Raw genomic sequence first — 20,897 nt, 5'->3', positions numbered from 1 at the left:
GTCATATGAATGATGGGGCTGTAAAAAGTATTATCAATTAGTAGAAATTCAATGAACCTCACCTAGTTGCTTACCTAATGCATGTCAAATCAAACTTTCTATCCTGTTGGCGGCAGTCTGCTGACTTGTTGTTTGCCCTATGTCCTCCACTATGTTCAATGCCAATTAATATAATTCCTACTGTGGTTATTGTGTTGCCTCTTCCTCTACGCTGTCGTCTCATTAACAATGATAGATCTATCTGACTTATTTTTAAAAAGTAAATGGTGTGATATCGCTGGCATGAAGGACTTAGATAACTTTACCAGTAAAGTGCTCCTTGCTACTTGTTACAGCAAAGCTACAATATTGTGATTGCAGAAAAAAGGTGAAGGACAATAGAGTGAGCATGAGGGATATGTAACTGGCTGTCGTTGCACTTGGGTGGGAAACAAAATGAGTAACGAGAGACAAGATATCAGAGATTTGGGATCACAGAAGATTGGAAAAAAAAGGAATGTGAGGAATCTTAAAAATGTGGGGAGTGTTGTGGGGAAATCTCACAGACAGCAGTGTTGACTCATACCTTGTTCAGACAGGGGAAATGAGTGTCCTTTGACATGCTAACAAATTGGTAGTGATCATATAATGCTTCCTTTACCATTTTCTTTGATCATCATTTGGTAATGGCCCATCTCTAGAATTTTGGATTTACTAGTGGCTCTCCCCCTGATGCCCAATCTGTTCACATCATCTTTTTTTTCCTTTATTCTTTAAAGGAATGTAGGCCAATTGCTCATCCCTAATTGCCTTTGAACTAGGTCATTTTGGAGGGCAGTTAAGAGTCCATGCTTACTTTTTCTATCAGAACTCTTGCCCACCTTCTGCGGACTCCTTCTCTGGCCTCCAACACACCCCATCCACTGGACACCCCCGTGCTGGTCTGTTACCCACCCTCGATCTGTTCATTTCCAACAGCTGCTGTGATATTGACCACTCAACCTGTCTATCCCCCTCACCCATTCCAACCTCTCACTCTTTCAAGGCGCGGTACTCCCTCCACTCTCACCATCAAACCAGCAGACAAGAGTGGTGCAGTGGTAGTTTGGCACACCGACCTTTACACCACTGAAGCCAGGCGCCAACTCGCAGACACCTCCTCCTACTGCCCCCTTGACCATGGCCTCACTGCCCATGACCAAACCATCATCTCCCAGACCATCCATAACCTTATCACCTCAGGGGATCTCCCACCAACAGCCTCCAATCTCATAGTCCAGGAACCCCACACCGACCGGTTCTACCTCCCATCCAAAATTCACATTCCTTACAGCTCCGGTCGACCAATTGTCCCAGGCTGCTCCTGTCCCATCAAACCTATCTCTGCACACCTTGACACCATCATGTCCCCCTTGGTCTAGGATCTCACCACATATGTTTGAGACACCGCCCACACCCTCCACATCTCCATAACTTTTGTTTCCCTGGCCCCCAACATCTCATCTTCACTATGGGCATCAAGTCCCAGTACACAGCCAACTGCCATGATGAAGGCCTCTAAGACCTCCATTTATTCCTCTCCCACCAACCCAACCAGTATCCTTCTAGTGGCACACTCATTCAATTGGCTGAACTGGTCCTCACCCTCAACAATTTCTCCGTCGAATCCTCCCACTTCTTTCAGACAAAAGGGTAACAATGGGTTCCAGCAATGCCTACCTCTTCGTTGAGTACGTGGAACAGTCCATATTCTGCAGCTACATTGGCATCATCCCCCACCTTTTCCTGCTCTACATCAATGACTGTAATGGCACCATCTCATGCTCCCACAAGGAGCTTGAACAGTTCATCAACTTCATGAACACCTTCTACCCCAACCTCAGTTCATCGGGACCATCTCGGATATGTCCCTCCCCTTCCTGGGCATCTCCATCTCTGTTTCTGGTGACTGACTCAACATGGATATCTACTTCAAACCCAATGACTCCCACAGCTACCTGGACTACACCCTCTCTCACCCTGCCTCCTGTAAAAATGCTACCCCTTATCCTCAATTCCTCCACCTCCACCGCACCTGCTCCCAGGAGGACTAATTCCATCATAGAACATCCCAGATGGCTTCCTTCTTCAAGACTGCAATTTCCGCTCCCACATGATCGACCTGCAATTTCCATCCCAGATGGTCGACGATGCCCTCCTCCACTTCCTGCACCTCCACACTTGAACCCGATCCCTCCAATCGCAACTAAGACAGAACTACCCGTTCCTTATCTTCTACCCCACCAACTTGTGGATACATCGCATCATCCTCTGCCATTTTTGCCACCTACAAACCGACCCCACCACCACGGGTATATTTCTCTCCCCAGCCCTATCTGCATTCAAGAGACACCATTCCCTCCACAACTACTTTGTTAAGTCCTGCCCTCCACTAACCCACCCTCCACTCCCGGCACCTTCCCCTGTCACTGCAAGAAGTGCAAACTCTGTGCCTACACATCCATCCAAGGCCCCAAAGGATCCTTCCACATCAAACAGAGATTTACCTGCGCTTCCACACACGTTATCTACTGCGTCTGTTGCTCTTGATGTGACCTCGTTGACACTGGGGAGAGAGGGCGTCAACTTGTGGAACATTTCAAAGAAAATCTCTGGGATACACAGACTAAACAACCCCTTGGAATTGTGGCCGAACACTTATCTCCCCCTCCCATCCTGCCAAGGACATGCACATTCTGGACCTCCTCCACTGCCAAACTCTAGCTACCCGACGCCTGGAGGAAGAATGCCTCATCTTCCACCTTGGAACCCTCCAACCACACAGGATCAATGTGGATTTCACCAGTTTCCTCATTTCCTCTACCCCCATCTTATCCGAGGTCCAACCTTTCAACTCGGCACTGCTCTCTTGAACTGTCCTACCTGTCCATCTTCCTTCCCACCTATCCTTTCCACCTTCCTCTCCGACCTATCACCTTCACCCCACCTTCATTCACACATCGCATTCCCAGCTAACTTACCCCAGCCCCACCCCCCACTTCCCATTTATTTCTCAGTCCGTTGGGCCATCCCTCATTCCTGATGAAGTGCTCATGCTCAAAACATTGACTCTCCTGCTCCTTGGATGCTCCCTGATCTGCTGTGCTTTTGCAGAGCCACATTCTTAGACTGTGAACTCCAGCATCTGTAGTCCTCACTTTCTCCAAGTTAAGACTCAAGGTCAATTCAGTCACATATAGGCCAGACTGGTTAAGGATGCGAGATTTCCTTCCCTATGGGGCATTCAAGGAGGCAGTGGTGTAGTGGTAATGTCACTGAGCTGGCAATCTAGAGCATTAGAGCAATTAGTTAGGGGAAATGGTTCAAGTCCTCCCTGAGGTTGCAAAAAAAATTGGAACAAAGCGCTAGCATAATTGTGATCACATAGACAACATCATTTTTTGTTTAAAAGCTCATTTGGTTCACTAATGTCTTTTTAAGAAGGAACTCCGCTGTCCTTACCTGGTCTGATCTACATGTGACTCCAGACATACAGAAACGTGCTTGACTCTTGGGTAATAAATGCTAGTCTTGCCAGTAATATCCACATCCCAGGAATGAATAAAACCAAAACAGTGAACCAGACTGTTTTTTGTGACAATACAATTACCGTGGTCACCATTACTGAGATTAGCTTTCAATTCCACAGTTTATTAATTAAGTTGAAATTTAAGCAACTGCCAATGATAGGATTTGAACCCATGTTCCTAAAACATGATAATCCTGGGTCTCTAAATCAATAACCTTGTTACGTTTTGATAAGCAACTGAACTGCACCAGCTGTGTGAATAGCATGGTTATGAGATTGGGTCAGAAACTAGAAATCCTGCAGTGAACAACTCACCTCCTGACTCGCCAAAGCCTACCCACCATCACAAAGCACAAGTCAGGAGCATGGTGGAATCCTCCTCATTTGCCTGGAAAGGGGCAGATCCAACAGCGCTCAAGAAGCTCGACACCATCCAGGACAAATTAGTCCACAAATATTAAGTCATTCCACCATTAAAACACAACAGCAGCAGGTGTATTATCTACAAAAGGCACGGCAGAAATTCACCATGGTTCCATACATAGCAGTTTTCCCATATCCACTTGCTACCATCTATAAGGTCACAGGCATCAGATAATGAGAATACCAGCATCTGCAAACTCCCGCCAAGGCACACACTAACTTGGAAATACATTGCTGTTCCTTTAGTGTCACTGTGTTAAACTCTTGAACTCCCTTTCTTAACAGTACTGTGGGTTGACCTAGACCAAATGCAATGGTTCAAGAAGGCATTTCACCATCCCTTTCTCAAGGGCAACTAGAGCTAGGCAATAAATATTGGCCTTCGCATTACATGAATGAATAAAAACAAAATTACCACTATTCTAACTTTCCCTCTTATCAGAAGATTTGAGAATGTTCTGGGTGCAAAGGTTTGGAATCAGCAAATAAGTACAATACATATTTTCTCTTCCACAGGTTCATTGGAAACTCCACAGAGAATTATTTATGAAGTAGCCAGAAAGCTGGGATGACAAAATCCATTGTTACTGCTATGGCTCACTCCTGCTTCTGCAGTCATATTTCTTCCCCCATGTATAGGCATAGGGCTCACCAAATGGGATTTCTGTTCAGAGATGAGACTGACCATGTGGTAAAATTTTCAGACAGCTTTCATAGGGATAAAGGGCTACATAGTTTCCTTTTGTACTTAATATACATCGGCCAGTCCTTCTCTCTACCCATTCACAGATCTCTCCCTTTCGTTATTTTCCTGACTCCATAAGACCATAAGAGATAGGAGCTGAAATAGACCATTCAAAAAGCAGAGAATTGCTGATGCTGGAAATCTGAAACAAAAGAGAAGTTGCTGGAGAAACTCAGCAGGCCTGGCAGCATCTGTGGAGAGATAGAAGAGTAAACATTTCAGATCCAGTGACCCTTCTTGAGAAGGCTCCTGCTGAGTTTCTCCAGGAATTTCTCCTTTTGATTCAGCCCATCAAAGCTGCTTCACCATTCAATGAGATTGTTTAGCTGTTAAGGTAATGTTCAACACCAATTGCCTGAATTCTCACCCATAACCTCCCTGCCTTTTCCCTAACTACTTACTGATTAAAAATCAGTCTTGAATATACTAACGAACCAACCTCGAAAGCCCTCCGCTGTACAAAGTTCCACGGATTCATTACCCTGTGAGAGAAGAAATTCCTCCTGATCTCTGTCTTAAATGGGTCACTCTTTACTTTAAGATTATGTCCTCTGATCCTAGACTTTACCACAAGGGGAAACAACTTCTCTTCATCTATGATGTTAAGCCCCCTAAGCGTCTTGTAATATTTCAGTGAGGTCACTTCTCATTCTTTGAAGTTCCAGTGAGTACAGGTCCAACCTACTCAACCTCTCCTCATAAGACAATCCTTCCAAACCCAGGATTAATCTAGTAAACCTCTGGACTGCCGCAAATGCTAGTATATTTTTCTTGATAAGTGGACCAAAGCTGTTCACAATATTTCAGAAGTGATCTGACTAGCGTCTTCCTGAGTTTTATTCACCTTATGACCAACTGTTTTTTCTTAAAATGTGATGAATGTACCAGCAACAAGTTCTAATGAAAGGCTATATTTTATCTTGTGCTTTAACCTAATATTGCTACCTGCACATTGAGAATCTGGTTTGGGGTTTCCTGGGTTGTAGGTGTTTTCACATACCTAAGGCTGCTTGCTCCTCAACACTAAGTAAGATTATTAGTCTCCTTATCTATCAGAACATTCCTTTATTTAAATCTGGACACGTAGTAGGTCATCAAACACAACTCTCCTAGAGTAGATCTCTCTCTTCACATGCTGATGATGTCTTCTCGCTTAGTGATGTCAGAGTCATCAGTGTCTTCTTACATCATCATGATTTACATGAATCTTATTATAATTCAGATTACTGATCTGAAAGCTTAACTGATCCTCTAGCCTACGAGGTACTAAGTATTTCTATTAGTATAAGCTTTTTTTAAAATCTTTATCCACGTTTTGAAGAAGGGTCACTGGACCTGATACATTGACTAGCTTTCTCTCCTCAGATGCTGTCAATCCTACTGAGTTTCTCCAGCAATTTCTGCCTTTGTGTTTGAATGTAATATTTTCCCAGATAGTCTGTTATTGTAAATTGTGTAGTATATAGATTGCAAAATAGCTTATATGGCCCATAATTTTGCATTGAGCATATTAGCTTATTCCATGAATATAATGCAAAGAAATACTAAAAATTGTCAAGTTAAACTTACATCTGCTTGGTTTGAAGGTAAATTACATTGACGTCTCACTACCACTTTAATTCTTTCTTTATTCTTTTGATACAGTTGAACTGTTCTCTGGTTCAAATCAAATATTTTTTGCTTTCTAGTGAGGATCCAGTGATAGAACAAACGGTGAAAAGTTTGGTGATCAATGATTTCACAAAAAAAGTTGTTGAAATGATTTTTATGCAAGGGTGTTCATTTAATTGAACAACAGTATATCACCAGTGGTTAGTTCCTCTCCTAGTTTCTTAAAAGAATAGAAAGATACGCTGATATTAGTTGAAATGGGGCAAGATGAGAAATGTGAAGGATATACACCAGAACAAACCAATTGGATTGAATGGTCTTTTGTTGTGCAAACTCTATGTCATTTTGTGTAACACAAGCTAACTTCTTGCAGTCACTTTCAGTTTTACACTCTGCACATTCTAATGGGACTTCTGACAATTGTGAACTTCACACAGAATTGCTGTATTTGTAGAGCAATAATTCTACATTTGTGAGGAATTGCAATGTGTATGACCAATGTGATCAGCCTTTCACAACCCTGTCATTGGAAAAAATGCAATATCTTTTCCTTGAAATTTTGCCTGCTGCCAAGATCAAGGTAACAAGAAGATAAGAACGTAAGAGCAGGAGTAGGTTAATCAGCCACTCAAGCCTGCTCTGTTATTCAGGACTATGGCTAATTGAATCCTTCAATTCCATATTTCGACACTATCTCTTTATCCCTTGATGTCATCAGTAACTAGAAATCCTATCAATTCTCTATCTTGATTTACTTAATGACTAAGCTTCTGCCCCCTTCTGGGGGACGAATTTTAAAGATTCATTACCCACAGAAGTCCTCCTCATCTCTGCAGCAATTGCCGTGCCATTTATTCTGAGACCATGTCCTCTGATTCTAGACTATAGAACCAACAGAAACATCCTTCCTGCATCTGCTCTGTTTAATCCTTAGAAGTGTATAAGGATACTTAAGAGGGAAATCAGGAGAGCAAAAAGGGGACATGGGATAGCTTTGGCAAATAGGGTCTAGGAGAATCCAAAGGGATTTTATTAATACTTTAAGGACAAAAGGGTAACTAGGAAGAGAATAGAGCCCCTTAAAGATCAGCAAGGCAGCCTTTGTGTGTAGCCACAGGAGATAGGGGAGATACTAAATGACTTTTTTGTATCAGTGTTGACTGTGGAAAAGGACATGGAAAATACAAAATGTGGGAAAATAGATGGTGACATCTTGAAAAATGTCCATATTACAAAGAAGGAGTATTGGATGTCTTAAAATGCATGAAAGGGGATAAATCCCTAGGACTTGATCACGTGTACCTTAGAACTTTGTGGGAAGCTAGGGAAATGGTTGCTTGGCTACTTTGAGATATTTGCATCATTGATAGTCATAGGTAAGGTGCTGGAAGACTGGAGGTTGGCTAACATGATGCCACTATTTAAGAAAGGTGGTAAGGAAAAGCTACGGAATTATAGCCTGACATCAATGGTGGGCAAGTTGTTGGAGGGAATCCTGAGTGACAGGATTTTCATGTATTTGGGAAGACAAGGACTGATTAGGGACAGTCAACATGGGAAATCATGTCCCATTATTTGATGAGTTTTTTGAAGAGGTAACAAAGAGGATTGATGAGAGCAGAGCAGTGGATATGAACTTCAGCAAGACGTTTGACAAGGTTCCTCATGGGAGACTGGTTAGTAAGGTTAGTTCACATGGAATACAGGGAGAGCTAGCCATTTGGATACAGAACTAGCTCGAAGGTAGAAAACAGAGGGTGGTGGTGGAGGGTTGTTTTTCAGACTGGAGACCTGTGACCAGGAGTGTGCCACAAGGATCGGTGCTGGGTCCACTACTTTTTGTCATTTATATAAATGATTTGGATGTGAACATAGGAGATATAGTTAGTAAATTTGTAGATTACACCAAAATTGGAGGTGCAGTGGATAGCAAAGAAGGTTACCTCAGAGTACAGCTGGATCTTGATCAAATGGGCCAATGGGCCAGGAACTGGCAGATGGAGATTAATTTAGATAAATGTGAGGTGCTGCATTTTGGAAAGGCACATCAGAGCAAGACTTATATACTTAATGGTAAGGTTCTGGGGAGTGTTATTGAACAAAAAGACCTTGGAGTGCAGGCTCCTTGTCCCTTGAAAATACAGCTGCAGGTAGATAGGGTAGTGAAGAAGGCATTTGGTATGCTTTGCTTTATTGGTCAGAGTATTGAGTTGGGAGGTCATGTTGTGGCTGTAGAGGACACAGGTTAAGCCACTTTTGGAATACCTGTATTGTGTGCATTTCTGATCTCCCTCCTATTGGAAGGATGTTGTGAAACTTGTAAATGTTCAGACAGATTTATAAGGATGTTGCCAGGGTTGACGGATTTGAGCTATAGGGAGAGGCTGAATTGGCTGGAGCTGTTTTCCCTGGAGTGTTGAAGGCTGAGGGTCAACCTTGTAGAGGTTTATAAAATCATGAGGGGCATGGATAGGGTAGATAGACAAGTTCTTTTCCCTGGGGTGGGGGAGTCCAGAACTAGAGGTCATAAGTATGGGGTGAGAGGGGAAAGATTTAAATGAGACCTAAAGGCAACATTTTCATGCAAAGGATAATGCGTATATGGAATGAGGTGCCAGAGGAAATGGTGGAGGTTGATACAATTACAACATTTAAAAGACATCTGGATGTGTACATGAATATGAAGGGTTTCGAGCCAAGTGCTGGAAAATGGGACTAGATTTATTGAGGATACCTGGTTGGCATGGATGAGCTGGACCGAAGGGTCTGTTTCTGTGCTGTACATCTCTATGACTCTATGACTCTTAAGTGTTTTGCAGTCTATGTGATTGCCTCTAATTCTTCTAAATTAGAGAGGACACAGGCTCAGTCTCCTCAGTCTCTTCTCAGGTGACAGTCTTGCTATCCCAGGATTCAGTTTGGTGAATGTCTGCAAAACTCCCTCTCATGGCACATGGATTGTTCCTAGTCAAGGGCATGAGAACTGGGCACAGTACTTCAGATGCAGTCTTACCAGTGTTCTGTCCAACGGAAGTAAGATTCCTTTGTTCCAATGCTCAAGTACATTTGCAATAAAGGTTAACATGCTGTTTGCCTTCTGAATTGTTTGCTGTACCTGCATTCTAGATTTTAGTGATTTATGAACAAGGACACACAGGCTTACTTACACGTAACACTTTCAAATCTCTCACCATGTAAGAAATACTCCACACCTTTTCTCCCCCAACAAAGTGGATAGCCTCACAAGTACAGACATTGCATTCTATCTGTCATTCTCTTGCTCACACACTCAGCCTGTCGAAATCTCCTAGAAGCCTCTCTGCACCCTCCTCAAAACTCGCATTCCCATCAAGCTTTGTATCACCTGCAAATTGAGAATTATTACAATTGTACCACCCAATATCTATCTAAATCATTGATCTAGATTGTGAACAATTGGGTCAAGCACTGATCCTTGTGGTACCCCACAGGTTACAGCCTGCCAACCTGAGAATGGCCCATTTATTCCTAGTGTCTGCTTTCTGCCTATTAATAAACCTTAGCCCAAGTGAGAATATTAATCTTAATTTCATTTATTTACTTTCGTTTACTAACTTCCTGTGTGGGTCTTTATCAAAATCCTTCTGAGAAATCAAATACATCACACCCAGTTGCTTCCTAGTACTGATTCAGATAGCAGCTTCTTCAAAAAGCTCTCAAATTTGATAAACATATATTTTATTTTATAAATTGACATCGGCTTGTCCACTTAGACAATTATACTGTAAATATCCAATAATCATATACTTTATAATAGAATCTGGTATTTTTCTCACTACTGGCATCACGCTAATATATCTGTAGTTCACTGTTTTTTCTCTTCCTCCTTAAACACTTGCAACTTTCCAGACGACAGGCACCATGACAGAACTAATACTATTTTGAAAAATGATCATTAATGAATCCATTATCTCTACAGCTCAAGGTAAAGATCGTTAGCTTCCAGGGATTTATTAAATTTCATATTCACTAATTTCTCCAATACTACATTTTAAATTTATTTTCTTTCAGTTCCACATTCTCACCCAACCCTCGGATCTTAATTATTTCAGAAACGTTTCCTGTCTCTCCCTCTGTGAAGACAGGCACAAAGTACCGATTCAGCTTCTCTTTCATTTATTACTTCCTGTTTCTGATTGTAATGGACACACATTTGTCTTTGATAATAGTTTATTTTTTACATTCTTATGGAAGGTTCTATAATCTGATAGATGAGTTCTTCCTATTGTTAGGAAGAAGAGTCTTTTAAATGTTGAAAGCATTGTGTTTGCTGATCTTGCCTGGCAGTTCTTTTATCTCATATAGGCGAAGGATAATCACAGAGTGGTACAGGACGGAAAGTCTCATTGGCCCAATATATATGGATTGACTAGCACCTATCCACTTTAATCTCATTTTCCAGTACTTGGTCTGTAGCCTTGTACATTAAGCTACTTCAACTGACCATGTAAACATATTAGGCATGGTTAGGAACACGGAACTGGGATATCATAGCAACTAGAGAAACATGGCTCAGGGATGGGCAGGTCTGGCAGCTTAATGTTCCAGGATACAAATGCTACGGATACAAATGCTACAGGAAGGATAGAAAGGGAGGCAAGAGAGGAGGAGGAGTGGCGTTTTTGATTAGGGATAGCTTTACAGCTGTGCTGAGGGAGGATATTCCCGGATATACATCCAGGGAAGTTATTTGGGTGGAACTGAGAAATAAGAAAGGGATGATCACCTTATTGGGATTGTATTATAGACCCCCTAATAGTCAGAGGGAATTTGAGAAACAAACTTGTAAGTAGATTTCAGTTATCTGTAAGAATAATAGGGTGGTTATGGTAGGAGATTTTAACTTTCCAAACATAGACTGGGACTGCCATAGTGTTAAGGGTTTAGATGGAGAGGAATTTGTTAAGTGTGTACAAGAAAATTATCTGATTCCGTATGTGGATGTACCTACTAGAGAAGGTGCAAAACTTGACCTCCCCTTCGGAAATAACGCAAGGCAAGTGACTGAGGTGTCGGTGGAGGAGCACTTTAAGGCCAGCGACCATAATTCTAATTTAAAATAGTGATGGAATAGGATAGATCAGATCTAAAAGTTGAAGATCTAAATTGGAGAAAGGACAATTTTGACGGTATTAGGCAAATACTTTCAAAAGCTGATTGGGGGCAGATGTTCGCAGGTAAAGGGACGGCTGGAAAATGGGAAGCCTTCAGAAATGAGATAATGAGAATCCAGATAAAGTATATTCCTGTCAGGGTGAAAGGAAAGGCTGGTAGGTACAGGGAATGTTGGATTGAAGGTTTGGTTAAGGAAAACAAGGAAGCATATGTAAGGTATAGACAGGATAGATCGAGTGAATCCTTAGAACAGTATAAAGGCAGGAAGAGTATACTTAAGAGGGAAATCAGGAGGGCAAAATGGGGATATGAGATAGCTTTGGCAAATAGAATTAAGGAGAATCCAAAGAGACTTTACAAATACATTAAGGACAAAAGGGTAACTAGGGAGACAATAGGGCCCCTCAAAGATTAGCAAGGCGACGTTTGTGTAGAGCCGCAGAAAATGGGGGAGATACTAAACGAGTATTTTGCATCAGTATTTACTGCGGAAAAGGATATGGAAGATATGGACTGTAGGAAAATAGATGGTGACACTTTGCAAAATGTCCATATTTCAGAGGAGGAAGTGCTGGATGTTTTGAAACGTGTAAAGATGGATAAATCCCCAGGACCTGATCAGGTGTACCCTAGAACTCTGTGGAAAGCTAGAGAAGTGATTGCTGGGCCTCTTGCTAAGATATTTGTATCATCGATAGTCACAGGTGAGGTGCCAGAAGACTGGAGGTTGGCTAACATGGTGCTACTGTTTAAGAAGGGTGGTAAGAACAAGTCAAGGAACTATAGACCAGTGAGCCTGATGTTGGTGGTGGGCAAGTTGTTGGAGGGAATCCTGAGGGACAGGATGTACATGTATTTGGAAATGTAAGGACTGATTAGGGATAGTCAACATGGCTTTGTGCGTGGGAAATCATATCTTACAAACTTGATTGAATTTTTTTGAGGAAGTAACAAAGAGGATTGATGAGGGCAGAGCAGTAGATGTGATTTATATGGACTTCAGTAAGGCGTTCGACTAGGTTCCCCATGGGAGACCGGTTAGCAAGGTTAGATCTTATGGAATACAGGGAGAACTAGCCATTTGGACATAGAACTAGCACTAAGGTAGAAGACTGGAAGCCTGTGACCAGTGGAGTGCCACAAGGATTGGTGCTGGGTCCTCTACTTTTTGATATTTACATAAATGATTTGGATGCGAGCATAAGAGGTACAGTTAGTAAATTTGCAGATGACACCAAAATTGGAGATGTAGTGGACAGCTGCAGGTTCATAGCTCCTTGAAAGTGGAGTCACAGGTAGATAGGATAGTGAAGAAGGCGTTTGGCGTGCTTTCTTTTATTGGTCAGAGTACTGAGTACAGGGGTAGGGATGCCATATTGCGGCTGTACAGGACATTGGTTAGGCCATTGTTGGAATATTGTGTGCAATTCTGGTCTCCTTCCTATCGGAAAGATGTTGTGAAACTTGAAAGGGTTCAGAAAATATTTACAAGGATGTTGCCAGGGTTGGAGGACTTGAGCTATAGGAGAGACTGAACAGGCTGGGGCTGTTTTCCCTGGAGCATTGGAGGCTGAGGGGTGACCTTATAGAAGTTTACAAAATTATGAGGGGCATAGATAGGGTAAATAGACAAAGTCTTTTCCCTGGGGTTGGGGAGTCCAGAGCTAAAGGGCGTAGGTTTAGGGTGAGAGGGGCAAGATATAAAAGAGACCTAAGGGGCAACATTTTCACACAGAGGGTGGTACGTGTCTGGAATGAGCTGCCAGAGGAAGTGGTGGAGGCTGGTACAATTGCAACATTTAAGAGGCATTTGGATGGGTATATGAATAGGAAGGGTTTGGAGGGATATGGGCCAGGTGCTGGCAGGTGGGACTAGATTGGGTTGGGATATCTGGTCGGCATGGACGGGTTGGACCGAAGGGTCCGTTTCCGTGCTGTACGTCGCTATGACTCTATGACTCTAAGTCTTAAATTTTGAGATGGTTCCTGCCTCTATCACCCTTTCGGGCAGTGAGATCCAGATGCCGACCACCGGCTGGAAGATAAAATGATTTTATTGCCTTCTAAACCACCAGTTTGTCCTGGTTATTGATCCCTGGACTGAGGAGAAATTATTCTTTCTCTCTACTCTATCTAATTTTGTAAGAGTGTAGGTTGTATTTTTAAAAACAATTCTGGGCTGGCTGTGGTTCCCATGCAGGACTCTCCTTCTCAACTTCTCCCCTGAGCTGAGGTGTGGTGACTTCCACCAGTTGTCTCTGTCTAACGAGAGAGCAGCTCTAAGGTACGGATTATGGTGGCTTTATTTTTATATCTACTTTCTGATACCTCACTCAGATTACCCCTCAGTCTCCTCTGCTCTAAGGAAAACAATCCCAACCTATTTAGTCTCTCTTCACAGCTGAAATGCTGCAGCCTAAGCAATGAATCTCCTCTGTCCTGGTGAATCTTCTCTGCACCTTCTCTCGTGCAATCATGTTCTTATTATTGCATAGCAATCGGAACAGCACACAGTACTCCAGATTAGGTCTAACATCTTATACAGCTCCATCCTAACTTCCCTGCTCTTGTATTTAATGCCTTGACTAATTAAAGTACATATCCCATCTAGCTTCTTAACCATCCTATCTACCTGGTCATTTGCCTGCAAGGATCTGTGAACATACACATTAAAATTCTTCTGAACCTTTGATCCTTTGTACTTCCTGGGTTCTCATCCTTCATTGTGTACCCCTTGACTTGTTAGTCCTCCAAAATGCATCACTTCTTAGTTTTCAGGATGAATTCCATTTGCCATTGACCAGCCCATTTCATAAGCCCATTTATATTGTCCTTTAGACTAACGCTTTTCTCCTTTCTGTTTATCCCACCACCAAATTTTGTCTAATCTGAGGCAAGTTGCAAGTGACCCAGGACCCAACTCTATCGTTTATCACTGAACAGAGATTTCCAGTTATAAAACTAAGCTTTAACCACCACCATCTGCCTCCAGCCACTAAACTAATTTTGACCTGGATCCCTTGAGCTCAAACCTATCATGATGTGCCTCTGACAAAACTGTGCTGACTATCCTTGATGAATCCTTGTCTCTTCCAGTGGAGCTTAACTCAGTCCCTCAGAAGTTTCCCAATAGGGTTTCCGACCACAAATGTCAGAATCACTGGTCTACAGTTCATTGGTTAATCCCTACTCACCCTTCTAGAATAACAATACCCATTATCTATCCTCTGGTACCTCACCTGTATCCAGAGAAGATTTGAAAATTGATGTCAGGGCCCCTTCTTATTCGCTTTCCTAATTTCATTTTTTAAGAAACATAGTTTATGTTCTGTACATCTCTCAGGCTTCCTGTGTTCTGAGCTTTCGGTATCTGCCATAAACTTGCCCTTTTTTTAACCTTATTTAATTTTATATGTTTCTATAAATCCCCCTACATTCTTCTAGATTTCAATGAGTATGACCCAGTCAACCCAGTCTTTCTTCACAAGCCAAACGCCTCAACTCCGTTTCCTTTTCAATCTGCTCTCTAGCTCCTTAGATTCTTGTTGCAGGAAAATTCTGCTCCTGCCACACTCTTCTAACATTGTTGGTTTGAATATTTATTTTGTTTTTAATAGATGAGTTGGATATCAACCGCTTTAGTTTGACATATAGAAAAACCTCTCGGTGTGCCAATGTCAACATCGAAAACTACACAAGGGCTCCTTGATAAATAGCCTTATGTTCTTGGCCTGCCATTTCATCACAACATAAAAATGTGTGCTCAGTAAGGCATAAGAGTTCAAATGTTGAAAATAAATCCAACACATGCCATATTCATTGGTGTTTTAAAAACCAAACCATTTGTTAAGTAAGATTTGGAAACTCGTTTGCCTCATATGGAGAAATTTGTAGCAAACTGTGGACTTTAATCAATCAAAACACGAAGCAGCCTTTATATGTGACATATTGCCAGCTCTAACAGTTTTATCCGTTAACAGATCTTCCATACTTGGCTGGGTCCACCTTTCATCCTGACATTATTGCTGTGTTGTTTTTGATCTTTTTAATTCATGTCTCAAACTCACTGTGCTGTTATTTCTTCTCTTTTTTATCTATACGTGGACTCAGTGATTTCAGAGGTTGTCAGTATATTTTTCAATTCAGTTCCTAGATATACAATAGGGTGCTACAAGTGAAGCAAGATATTTGGGTCACACTTGAAGGCAGGAGCTAGAAAAACTGCATGATTTTTGTCATAAAGGCACTGACAATACATAGAACAGAGAATGTAGAATACTACAGTACAGTACAGGTATTACAGCCCTCGATGTTGTGCCGACCTGTGAAACCCATCTGAGCCCCATCTAACCTACACTATTCCATTCTTGTCCATATGCCTCTATAATGACATTTAAATGCCGTTAAAGTTGGCAAGTCTACAATTGTTGCAGGAAGTGCATTCCATGCTCCTACTACTCTCTGAATAAAGAAACTACCTCTGATATCTGTCCTATATCTATGTCCCCTCATGCTAGCAATTACCATCCAAGGAAAAAGGCTCTCACTGTCCACCCGATCTAGTCCTCTGATAATCTTACATGTCTCAATTAAGTCACCACTCAATCTTCTTCTGTCTAACGAAAACAGCCTCAAGTCCCTCAACCTTTCCTCGTAAGACCTTCCCTCCATATCAGGCAATATGGAGTAAATTTAGTAATTTAAATTAGTAAATTTTCTCTGAACTCTTTCCAAAGCTTCTACGTCTTTTCTATAATGCGGTGACCAGAATTGTCCACCGTACTCCAAGTGCAGCCACACCAGAGTTTTGTACAGCTGCAACATGACCTCATGGTTCTGAAATTTGATCCCTCTACTAACAAAAGCTAGCACACTGTATGCCTTCTTAATAGCCCTATCAACCTGGGTGGCAACTTTGAGGGATCTATGTACATGAACATCTCTCTGCTCATCTACACTACCAAAAATCTTACCATTTGTCCAGTACTCTGTATTGCTGTTCCTCATTCCAAAGTGAATCACCTCACACTTCTCTGCATTAAATTCCATTTGCCACCTCTCAGCCCAGCTCTGCAGCTTATCTAGCTACAATATCCTTCGGCACTATTGACAGCTGCACTGATCTTCGTGTCGTCTGCAAATTTACGAACCCATCCTTCTATGCCCTCATCCAGGTCATTTATAAAAATGCCAAACAGCAGTGGACCCAAAACAGATCTTTGCAGTACACCACTAGCCTCAACATATTTATCAATGCAGCTTGTGTGGAAATAAATGTATTTTCAATTGCTCCCTTTTAGGAACAGAATAAAATGTGAGGGAAACATAGGTGTTCTGCATCTTGTTCCTGTGAATTACATGCAAATAAAGATGAATTAGTTGCACAGATAAAAATGAATAGGTTTAATCTAACAGTTGTTACAGAACGTTGCAGGATGACATGACTGAGAACTAAATATTCTAGGGGAGAACAGTAAGACAAAATGTAAATGGGAGAGGATAGCTGAGATAACAAAAGGTGGAATAAAGGCATTAGATAACCACAACAACAATGTACGTTCACATGGTGCCTTTAATGTAACAAAAAATCCTAAGGCACTTCACGGGAGAATTATAAATCAAACATGACACTGAGCCACATAAAAAGATTTAGATCAAAGCAGAAAAAGCTCTTCAAAAAGGCAGGTTTAAGCAATACAGGTATAATGGAAGGTAGAGAGAGGTGAAAAGATTATAGAAGGAAGGTTGGATTCAGAATTTAGGGCCAAGGCAACCGAAAGCAGAGCAACAAATGGTGGAGCCAGCGGTCAGTTAAGCGTCAGCCACATTGCTGTGGTTCTGGAGTGATGTGTAGGTCAGACCAGGTAAGGTTGGCAGTTTCCTTTCCCTAAAAGACATTCGTGAATCAAATGGGGCTATATTGTCAATGGTTTCATGGTCATCATTAGACTCCTAATTCCAGATATTTATTAAATTCAAATTTCACTATCCACTATGGCAGGATTCAAGCCCAGCTCCCCAGAACTTTACCTGGGTCTTTGGATTAGTAGTTGAGAGTGTGATGCTGGAAAAGCACAGCAGGTCAGGCAGTATCTGAGGAGCAGGAAAATCCTGATGAAGGGCTTTTGCCCGAAATGTCGATTTTCTGCTTCTCGGATGCTGCCTGACCTGCTGTGCTTTTCCAGCACCACACTCTCGACTCTAATTTCCAGCATCTGCAGTCCTCACTTTCGCCTCTTTGGATTAGTAATCTAGTGATAATATCACTAGGCCATCACCTCTCTTGATTGAGCATAAAGGTGAGAAGTGAATAGATGTATTACAAGTTAAGACTAGAACAGCAGAACCTTGGATGACTTCAAGTTTCCATTGGCATAGTCAAGTCTAGAGACATCAAAAGCATGCATTAGGGTGTCAGAAGATGTTGAGCTGAGACAGGAGCAATCATGGGCAATGTTTCAATGGTGGAAATAGTTAGGGTTTGTAATGGTGAAAGTTTGAGGTTTGAAGCTTATTTCAGGGTCAAGCACAATGTCAAGTTTGCAAACAAATTGGCTTAAGCTCAGATTATTGTCAGGTAGAGCGATTGAATCAGCAACAAGGGAACAGTTTCTGCAGTGGGAAAACAAAAGCTTCAGTGTTTCAATATTTAATTAGAAAAAATTTCTGCTCATCTAATCCTGATGTTGGATAAGCAATCTGATAGTTTATTGACTGCAAGAGCTAAGTGTCATCAGTATACATGTGAAAGCTACTGCTGTGTTTCTGAATGATGTTACAAAGAGGCAATGGGTAGATGAGAAATGGGAGGGGTTAGGCATAGATCCCTGGAGAACACTAATGGCAACAGTGTTACTGTGGTAAGAGAAACCATTGCAACCATTGTGATTCTGACCCTTGTCAGATTTATAAAGATAAATGAGAGTTGTCTTAACTTGCTGGATGACATTGGGGAGACAGGACGCCAACTTGCAGAACATTTCCGAGAACATGTCTGGAACTCATACACCAAATAACCTCATCGCCCTGTGACCAAACACTTTTACTCCCCCTCCCACTCTGCCAAGGACATGCAAGTCCTGGGACTCCTCCACCACCAAATTCTAGCCATCTAATGGCTGGAGGAAGAACGCCTCATCTGCTGCTTTGGGACCCTCCAACCATACGGGATCAATGTCAATTTCACCAGTTTCCTCATCTCCTCTCCTCCCACCTTATCCCAGATTCAACCCTCCAAATCTGCCCTTTTGAACTGTCCTACCTGTCGAATTCCTTCCCACCTATCTGCTCCACCCTCCTCTCTGACCTATCACCTTCTTCCCCACCTTCATCTACCTATCGCTTCCCCCACAGCTCCATCCCCTTCCATTTATCTCTCAGCCCCTGCTACCCCTCCCCCCACATACCTGATGAAGAGCTTATACTTGAAATATCGACTCTCCTGCTCCTCAGATGCTGCCTGACCATCCATGCTTTTCCAGCACCACACCTTTTGACAGTGGTCAGGCATTGGAAGAGAATGATACTATCAACAGTATCAAGGTAGAGATAAAATAATGTTAGTTCAGCAAATTAGAATTAAAATCAACCTGAGTGGAACTTAGAACCAACATGGTACAGAAGCCATTAGTGACAGTAGGTTATTTGTGCCCTAACAAGAGTTATAGACGCAGGAAAAATATAATCAGCAAATTAGGGGTGTGGGTAACAAAGATAATCTGGTAATTGTAAGGGATGCTAATCTTCAACTGTACAAGTCACATTTGCAATAATAGTGTGGAGTATGAAATCATGGTTTGCATTCAAGATAGATGTCTAAATCAATACGTTGACCAACCAACAATGGGATGGCTAGTAACATTTTAGAAAAAGAGTCTCTGGAATGATTGATCATATCATAATTTTATATCAAGTTGAGAACGATTTTGTTAATTTTGGAACTAGAGTCTTCAATTTGAACAGTGCAAGCTAAGTAAATGTGAGGGACAAAAAAACTGCAGATGCTGGAATGCAATGTAGACCGGCAAGAGGCTGGAAGAACACAGCAAGCCAGGCAGCATCAGGAGGTGGAGAAGCGACGTTTCGGGTGTAACCCTTCTCCAGTCCTGAAAAGAAATTTGGACATTGTGGGGACCCAATGGTCCAATGAAATTGAAGAACTTAGAAAATCTTATTATTAGTGAAGAATGTGACGTTAATAGGACTAAAGTTTGCTGTATTGCTTGGAACTTATAATCTGCATCTTAGAGTTTTAACGATGTGGCTGCTGTATTGGTTGTGGATGTATTGGTTTTACTTTTGGAATTCCCAAGGTTCTGAAATGTTCCTATGAATTGCAAGGCAACAAACACCACAACTATTCAAGAAAAAAAAGAGAAAAGTCAAAGAGTATAATGCCAGCCAGCTTAAAGTCTGTAGAAAGAAAAATATAAGAATCATGTAGTAGAATGTCATAATATGCTTAGGCAAAATTAATATAATTTATGGAATTGGACTCTAGATTTATGAAACTGGAATCTTGCTTGAAAAAATTATAAAATTCTGTTTTATAATTAGCAAAGGTATTAGCGGGTATGAGTAGATGAAATATATATACTCTTTCAAAAAAAAAGACAGCGCTCCAAAAAAAAGCTATACATAAAATTAGAGTTGAGGGTTTGATGGAAAAGTTTTAGCATGAATTGGAGGTGTGTCAATGGACAGAAAAAAGAGACTTCCAGCAAAGGGGCCTTTTTGGTCAACAGGTAAGAATTAGTGGGGTACCACAGAGCTCAGTATTTTGGCCTTAGCTATTTGTAATTGAAAGCAATGACATGGATGAAGGAAAATAAAGTCATAAAGCTGGTAAATGTAGCATAGGAGTCTGGCTAGCCTTTTATGCTTTAAACTGCAATTCAAGTATGACCAGTACGTTCATTTCCATGCTTTGTTGCTTCTTTGTTTACTAGATTTAACCTCTGAGCTGGCATAAAGTATTCAAGCTTGCTGAAGATTTAAATTGAGGTGAAATATAAGCTATGAGGAAGATGCAAGAACACTACAGAGAGAGAGAGAGAGTTAGGTTTAGTGAGTGGGCTAAAACATTGCAGATGGAATACTATGAGAAGAAATGTAAATGAATTTCATTTGAGAAAGTAGAATCATGAAATAGAATCATAGGATCCCTACAGTGTGGAAACAGGCCCTTCGGTCCTACAAGTCCACACTGACCCTCCAAAGGGTAACCCACCCAGACCCATTCCCTTACACTATTACTCTACAAGTCCCCTGAGTAATGCACCTCATCAACAATCCCTGTACACTATGGGCAAGTTAGCATGGCCAATTCACCTAATCTGCACATTTTTTGAATAGTGGGAGGAAACGGGAGCACCTGGAGGAAGCTTTTTTAAATGATGGGAGTCTGAGACATGTAGA

General features: G+C 41.6%; 1 protein-coding gene across 1 annotated transcript in view; it reads right to left on the bottom strand.

Moving 5' to 3' along the window:
- gad2 (glutamate decarboxylase 2) overlaps positions 1 to 20,897 on the bottom strand; it is a 139,973-nt gene that overhangs the window by 99,353 nt on the left and 19,723 nt on the right. The gene's annotated exons all lie outside the window — the stretch shown is intronic.

The sequence above is a fragment of the Chiloscyllium plagiosum genome, chromosome 5 (assembly GCF_004010195.1).
Source record: "Chiloscyllium plagiosum isolate BGI_BamShark_2017 chromosome 5, ASM401019v2, whole genome shotgun sequence".
Classification (NCBI taxonomy): Eukaryota; Metazoa; Chordata; class Chondrichthyes; order Orectolobiformes; family Hemiscylliidae; genus Chiloscyllium; species Chiloscyllium plagiosum.
The sequence above is the reverse complement of the archived record's forward strand: the minus strand, read 5'-3'. Positions and strand labels throughout refer to the sequence as shown.